Below are 8,962 nucleotides of genomic sequence, written 5' to 3'. Positions count from 1 at the left end.
CCTATTTTTTGAATTCAGGAATACTCCTTCATTTTTCTTTTTGAGATTGAGATTTTTTACAGATTTATATTTATAAATTAAATTCTTGATATTATTTTACTTGAGATCAGCAAAAAATTAACACTAATAATTGATATTTTTTTTTTATTTTTTTTTTATGCTGTAATAGGGAAGCGCTTGGCCACGATCTCGCCTGATGGTAAGCTGAGATGTGGCCTAAGATGGAGCGTGCTTCCCTAGAATGTACCTGTTCACTCTCCTCTTGAAGACCCCCATATTGTACTCATCGGGGAACACAGATTCAGGAAGCGTGTTCCAGTCCCTAGCGGTTCGAATAAAGAATGTCGATCCAAACCGCTCCATGTACCCGGAGTACATGGAACGTCAACCATATGGCGATGCCTAGAATCTGTGCGCCTCGATGAACGATGGAAAAACGGGGATGGCGGAATTAGGTCATGTAATTCCGCAGCGCACTCTCCAAAGTGTATCCGGTAAAAAACCGATAGACTTGCCACTCTGCGGCGATGAGCGAGGCTCTGGAGTTTTTTGCCTACTAGCACATCGTCGTTTATGAGCCTCTTGGCACGCCTCTCTATCGCCTCAAGCGACTCCAGCTGGTACTTGGCAGATCCATCCCAGAGGTGAGAGCAGTATTCCATGCACGAACGGACTTGTGCTTGGTATAGATTGAGCAACTGTCCCGGACTGAAATACTGCCTCACCTTTGCCAGTATACCAAGCTTTTTCGAGGCTACTTGGGCTTTGGATTCAATGTATGAACCAAAATTAAGAGTAGGCGTTAAGGTGATGCCAAGAAGCTCGAGGTGGTCAGTTATCGGCACGGATACACCTTGGAAGGACGGAGTCAGGTTGAAAGGACTCCGTTTTGCGGAGAATAGACACGCCTGGGTCTTGGTCGCATTGAACTTGACCAGATTGGCCTCGCCCCACTCGGAGACAGCCTGTAAGGACAAGTTCATGCGTTCGACCATCGCCTCCCGTAGTGACTGGATTTGTGCCGCACTGGCTCGCGCGCTGGATGCATATCTCTCCACAACAGTGCTGTCGTCTGCGTACCCATAGATACCGGGTCTCAGCAGATCGTTAATGTGTAGCAGGAAGAGTGTTGCGGAGAGAACTGATCCCTGAGGGACCCCGGCATTAATAGCCAATTGGTCGGACGAGCAACCGTCGACGACTACTCGAATGGACCGGTCTTTCAGGAAATCTGAGATCCAGGCGCAGAGACCAGCAGGCAGACCGTAGGATGGAAGCTTGCCAATAAGACTATCATGCCAGACCCTAGGTATTGCTCCCCTCAAGTGGGCGCCACAATATTTTCGCCCGGGGTGTCAGTGGCCCTTAACGCCGGCACTGGCTAAAATATACAAAAAAACATAAGGGAGATGGAAAATTACCTTAGTGTTATCATTATGTTATTATTTGTTATTATTATACTTACATATATAATAAATCTGTACAAGGGTCAATTCTGTACATTGAAAATATTGAAAAAATAAATAGCAGGGGGTGTTACTGGATCGATACCAAACCAAAATATGTGATTATTTTTTTTTTATAAGATGTCATTGTCAGAGTTACTGAAAATGGAGAAATAAACCATCCACGCGAAGACCGACATCCGCGCGGACGGAGTCGCGGGCGGAAGCTAGTATTCAAAATAACGATCAAAACAACACAGATAACACCTGCGTTCCCGTCCGATTAGGGCCCTTCTGGCCTCCTCCACTCAAGCGACAGCTCAAGCCGAGGTTCGTGGTCCCCGTCAAGGGGGGACGCCCTTGTGCATGTCGCTACCAGGGTGAACCTTCAGTTCACCCCCGCGTCCGCGTTAAAATGTAGTAGCCCTTCTGGCTAACATTGAGAAACACCATACAAAAAAAAAAAAAAAAAAAAACACCTGCGTTGACTCACACCACTCGAATAGTTGTTTCGACTTTCGATCGTCCTTTATATAACGGTCGTCTGCAGTTGCGGAGCATTCTTGTCTTGACTTTGGTAGAGTAAAGATGTCTAAGAAATAGTATATCAGTACATATTTAATTACGTAATACAACACGCTATAACATACATTTAAAAGTAAGTTGCGTACTGTGATTTTAACAGGTGGGTCACAAACACGTCTCAATATAGTAAGCTTCAAATTACGGTCAAGTGTTTAATAGCTGTGTTTTACCTGAAATAAAACACATATTAAATACTCACCTAAATGTGTAAGCTCATTAAATATATATTCTTTTCCATTACCAGACGTAGCAATGGAAGCATCCAAGAAAGCAGCACAAAAAGTAGCAGCCGATGCATCTAACGCCGTGGACAATACTCTCAAGGGAGTGGAAAATGCCACCAATGCCGCAGGCCAAGGACTCAAGAATGCTGGGGAAGTTGTCGATGAGAAAAAGGATACGGTGAGTTTGGAAATGTACCACATTTGTGTTAGATTTGATAATTAATTGTAAAGATTAGGTTATTGATTTAAATCTAAAAATAAATATAGGTTGTTTAATAAACAGATACATTCATAACTATCTGCACAACTTTGTTGTGTTTGTGTTGCCATTTTCATTTAAAAAAGGTTATGGAAAAATCTAGCCCAACTACATACCTATTATGAATTAATGCATTTAGGCTATTACTTTTTTTAATTAAACATATTATTTTTTATTTTCAAATACCTACTTAATAACATAAGTTATACTGATATAACTAGCTACATTTTTAATTTAGATACATATATTAATTATGAAAATTGTATTATTTTTACAGCTTGTCAATAAGGTCTCAACAGCAGCCCACGATGGTGCCGAGGGTGCTGCCGGACTACTAAACAAGGGCCTCTCTGCTTTCAAATAAAAATCTACTAAAAATCATATCCCTTTTTTTTCTGCGATATCTATACGGGAAACTGACAGACTGCATTGTAAATAAAATATATTATTGTGATGAAAAATGAAGTTTTATACCTAACTTTGCAAATTAATATTTTTCCTTTTTAACAGAGTATATATGCTTTATTGTACTGTTATCGAATAGTAGAGTTTAATTTGTAATTTAGTACCTATATTATAAAATAAGGCTAAATATATACATACCTATGCCATTTATAAAAAAGCACAATAATATTTGCAAGCTGTCAGATTTCCCAAATTAATTCTTTCTTGTACGATGTTAAGAGTTTATTCTCCTACTAGCTTCCGCCCGCGACTCCGTCCGCGCGGATGTCGGTCTTCGCGTGGATGGTTATTTCTCCATTTTGAGTACCTCTGTCAATAACATCTTATAAATATCTATTGGACCCAATTCCCAAATACGGCTAGGCCTATAATAATACGCAACGTGTGTTCGCGGTTCTACGGAACAACGTCTATGGATAAAACTGAAAAATTAAGATTAATTTTTTTCTACGTATTTTTCCAGGATAAAAAGTATCCTATTTTACGCCCAGGATAATAAGGTATAATTATACCAAGTTTCATCGAAATCGAACCGCTAGTTTTCACGTGATGCCTTCACATACAGACAGACAGACAGACAGACAGACAGACAAAAATTTTTTTAATCACATATTTGGGTTTGGTATCGATCCAGTAACACCCCCTGCTATTTATTTTTTCAATATTTTCAATGTACAGAATTGACCCTTCTACAGATTTATTATATGTATAGATTTACCTATGTTTTGTAATAATGCGCGATAAGCTAGTGTTTAAGATTTATTTTGGGCCTAAAATCGTACAAAATATATTTATGTTTCGCTTTGAAATTATAGTCATTTTAATGCGATATTTATCATTAAAATTTGTTTACCATCTATTGTCCAATTCGCACATTAAAAAAAACATAATTATGTATAATAACAAGATTAACTACGCTTATAAATGTCACGGCGAATAAATTATTCAACACTATCTTAATTCTTAACTCGTTCTTTCTGTCTTATGTTTATGAATAAAAATTTTAGAATTTTTTTATCTAGTTTTTGTTTTATTATGTTTTATGAAAGTAAAAAATAAAACGTTACTATATTTCATTTAATATGTGAATGAATATTATGTTATCTGTTCTTAAATTTTAATCATGTTTAATATATTTATAGTTATGTTTTATTTGTAATTAGTCGACATGATTGTGTATTTGTTGTTTAATAAATGCATCTCCATCATTAAATGATTTTTCTTTCATATAACTATTTTTACTCACTCAACTCACGAAAACAACATATTCAAGCAACACATAATATTGATAGAATGCCAATATGTATAATGATAAATAGATTAAAAACATCGCTAAAATATACAAAAAAAGGGAAATTGAAAACTTAGTCTTATTAAAAAAATAATTTATCTATACTAATATTATAAAGCTAAAGAGTTTGTTTGTTTGATCGCGCTAATCTCGGAAACTGCTGGTCCGATTTGAAAAATCATCTCGCTGAGACCAACACGAGCACTGTGGATAAAACCGCGGAGCATACCTAGTATTTTATAAAATACTAGGTATCCTAGGTAGGGCGACTCGCCCTCGCTTTGTTTAAAAACTTCTCTCGACAATCACTTTATCTTTAAAAAAAACCCGCATCAATATCCGTTGCTTAGTTTTAAAGATAATACATAGCCTAACATAGGGACAGAGAAAGCGACATTGTTTTATACTAGGTAGGTATGTAAGAGGTATGTAGACATGTAGTGATAAGTACTGTGATTGAGGAATCAAATCCGTCATCACTACCTACATAGTATAAAACAAAGTCGCTTTCTCTGTGCCTATGTCCCACAGTCCCTCTGAATGCTTAAATCTTTAAAACTTCGCAACGGATTTTGATGCGATTTTTTTAATAAATAGAGCGATTCAAGAGGAAGGTTTTCTATACATCTATACAAATATTATAAAGAGGAAAGGTTTGATTTTTTGTTTGTTTGTTTGTTTGTATGAATTGAATAGGCTCCGAAACTACTTGGCAGATTTGAAAAATTCTTTCACTGTTGGAAAGCTACATCATTTCTGAGTGACATAGGCTATATTTCATTTTCAAAAAAAATAGGCATCCTTACTAAAATTACGATAACGTAATCCAAGGTGTGAAAAAAATATCAAAAAACTACCTTACATCGCGTGCGCTGCGAAAACTATTGATGATAGAACAAAATGATATACTACATTTTTTTAGAACACACCATTATCTACAAAAAATCAGCGGCAGCATATCTCTAACTATTACAGTCATGTCACAATAAGCGTTTTTTTATTGAAAAAAAGAAATTAATATATTATAAAGGCGAAAGTTTGTATCGATGTATGGATGTTTGTTACTCTTTCACGTAAAAACTACTGAACCGATTACAATGAAATTTAGCACACATATAGAGGGTAACTTGGATTAACACATAGGATAGTTTTTATCCCGGAAATCCCACGGGAACGGGAACTATGCGGGTTTTCCTTTGCAAACGCGAGCGAAGCCGCGGGCGGAAATCTAGTAGTATATATAATTTATTAGGTTTTAGACAAAACGGGCGAAGCCGCGGGCGGTAAGCTAGTAATGTATATTTACTTTTGGGTAAATTATAATATATAATAGTGGCTGTTTTCCAATTACAGAGCATAATGAGACTCAGTGGCACACAATGCCGAATTATGCTGATGTGATGCTGATGCTTAATTGGAACGTGAAACGCACCAGCAGGTTGCGCTAAGTTCAGTGTTGAAAAAAAAAATATTTATAGAGTTAGCAATAACCTCATTAATGTTTAAATAAAGTGGTATGACATAATAATTGGTTGAAAACTATTTACGGTTATTTTAAGTAATTTGGATTTTGATTATGTATTTCATTAACATTTTTTTCAATGTTTGTACCTTCATCCATACTTATATTTATTTTTTTAGCACAATTTGAATTAACTTTGATTATTTCGAAAAAACTACAATGAAACGAAAGCTTTAAATTTTTTTCCAACAATTAATAATTATTACTAACGATTAATCGATTGCACGCATCAATTCACGCGCATCTCGATTGTGCGAAGCGTTGACCTATGCCGCTTATTGCGCTCTAGCACAGTATTATGGTATTACTTTACTCTATGCGCTCTAGTGCTGTAATTGGAAAACACGGAGTGCTTGCATCTTTTTACATATTATTTTCTATGAAATCATAGTCCGTTTGATGAACACAGAAAGTGTAAGTAGTAGATATATTAGCTATATTCAATTTTCTGAAGATAGTGTACGTTTATAAAAATACAAAAAACGAGTTATTCAAAGATTTCTTGATTCTATTTTCAATGAATGAAAAACCGAAAAACCTTACATTGAACGTATCGATTGTTTTTTTTTTTGCCACTGCACCTATATTCCTAATAAAATGAACTTGTCCGTAAAGAAAATTGATCAATGAAAATGTGAAAACAATGCATCTGCCCGATATCACAAAAGGTGGGAGCACGGGATTTCACAGTTCATAACACAGAACAGTAAAAACAAACTTACTAGTTCTGTTCTTACTGTAATGTGAAACGGACAATTTTTTTCGAAAAAGGCTATGTAAAAAACACAAAAAAGTGGACAATGATAAAAATTTATGACAACACTGTATGTTCTCACTGTCAGTGAGTTGTGACTGACAATTTATCAAACTTGACATTTGACAAACTGTCATTGTGTATCTACGAAAATTATTATGAGTAGAATTTTCTGAAAATGGCCTTACTTGCAAAAACTACATTTTCTTTAATTAAAAATGCGATAACATCAACTTCTGTACGGGCATTGTCCCTAACCCAACAATTAAATATAAAGGAATGTAAGTATCATTGAGAAATTTCATATACAATGATCATAACATAACCTTAAATTTATCTATACATTTTCAGTGAGAGAATATAAAGAGGGAAATAAATTAGTAGTCGAAGGTGTAACAATCCCATCGCCGCGTTCAGAAGTGTTCAGGCTTGGCTTTACCTGAAGCCGAGAAACCGCTATGTTACATGTGTAAATTGGGGCTGGATGTTAAGCATACCGATGTCTTGATATTGAGTCAATTCGTACGATCAGACGGCTGCATGCTACCATGTCGTATCACAGGTCTATGTAGGAGACAACAGTTTTTAAGTTGGCAAAATGGTAACAATGGCACAAAAAGCTGGTTAGTATTCAATAGTGTTTGTATTATTAGTAATAATCCCTCTGAAGATTCATTGTAGTGTATTGATGATACTAATAATGTTTTCTTATCTATTTTAATTTAATAATATATTTTCAGGTCTTATGATTAACCTAACTCCATCATTTTGTAAGAAGGATCCAAAGAAAAGATATGGATTCAAAAAGTTCAACACTTACTTTGATGAGTCAACTATCTTTATGAAGAGAATACCAGATCAAAAGGATAAATTTAAGCGATAAATATAGATTTATAATAATTCAGATTTAGATAATAAATTAGTTAAATTATAATATGTTTGTTTTACTTCAATACTAATTTTTAGCCCAATCATTACTTCTCCTGACTATTTATTTGTAGACTAGCTTTTGCCCGCGACTTCGTCCGCGTGGAATAGTGACTTCCGGCAGAAAAGTATAGATAGCTGTGCCCGCGACTACGTCAGCGTGTAACTCCTTGTGTATTATTAATTTAAAATGTATTGGTAATATTATTTACATCAGGTTCACATGAGGCTTAAGGACCTATAGAATCAAAATACTTTAGCGCAAAGCTTCCGGGTAAACTATATTGAAAGTTGACCCGTCCGGCACGTGAACATAAAGATTTCTAGAACTGCTAACACGGGAAAGAGCAACGTATAACTGACCATGCGAGAAACAACTGACACCGAGATCTACTCCGGCAACATGAAAAGTCTGCCCTTGAGCCTTATTTATTGTCATTGCATAACACACCGATACTGGGAATTGCGTCCTTTTAAATTGGAATGGAAAATTATTTGGTATTAAGGGTATTCTGGGGATAAAGACGGTTTCTCCTGCACCGCAACCTGTTAAAATTTGAGCCTCGATTATATTTTGTTGCAACTGGGTTACTTTTAGTCGAGTTCCATTGCAAAGTTGTGGTGGTCTTAAATTTCGGAGTAGAATAATCGGAATGCCAATTTTTAAACAAATTTCGTGAGAAGGAAGTCCGGGCATATTTAAAGAATTTAAAAATTCTATCGGGTAATTAGTTGCTTCTTGTTCATCGACCATTCTATTTATTGATCTATAAACTTTGCTTTCCCCCTGTATATTCGACAGTATTTTGTTATTAATCTCAGATGCCTGGTCATTGCGAGGAGTTAAAATAGATCTTTCGCATAGCCAGGAATTGTCCCTATTTAATATATTTGTTACGTCACCGTAAACCGACGATATAAGATGTGGTTGAGATTGCACTATACAACATAATTCAGGCGTCAGAATAAGTTTTCCTTGGTGTAGTTGTGGATAGGTACCTTCACCAATCTTTAATAATGAATCAGAAAATTGACTATCATCCGGGTTATCTCCAGTTCTCACTCGCATGTTTATAGTCAAATGCACCGATTGTATATCACGCCACAAATAAGAGCTTTTCAGGCAAGCCCTAACCTCATCAGCTCGGGTTCCCCGTGGTATTACCGGTAAGGTTTGTCGGAAATCACCACAAAATAAAACCGTGATACCGCCCATTGGTCGATCATTTTGTCTTATATCCCTTAAAGTTCTATCTACCGCTTCTACTGCTTTTCGATGGGCCATCGTACATTCATCCCATATGATTAAATTACACTCGCGTAATACCTTTGCTTTGTCGCTATTTCTTGAAATACTACAGGTTGGACTTTCCGTGCGATCTAAATCAATTGGTATTTTGAACATAGTGTGAGCCGTTTTACCTCCTGGTAGCAATGTTGCAGCTATCCCAGATGAAGCTACGGCAAGAGCTATTTTACGCTGATTTCGA

At 36.1% G+C, this 8,962-nt stretch overlaps 1 pseudogene; it reads left to right on the top strand.

The window, feature by feature from the left end:
• Positions 1–6,656: 6,656 nt before the first annotated feature.
• On the top strand, positions 6,657–7,479 carry LOC123704848 (annotated as a pseudogene).
• The last annotated feature ends 1,483 nt before the right edge of the window (positions 7,480–8,962 follow it).

Source organism: Colias croceus, chromosome W (genome assembly GCF_905220415.1).
Source record: "Colias croceus chromosome W, ilColCroc2.1".
Classification (NCBI taxonomy): domain Eukaryota; kingdom Metazoa; phylum Arthropoda; class Insecta; order Lepidoptera; family Pieridae; genus Colias; species Colias croceus.
The sequence above is the reverse complement of the archived record's forward strand: the minus strand, read 5'-3'. Positions and strand labels throughout refer to the sequence as shown.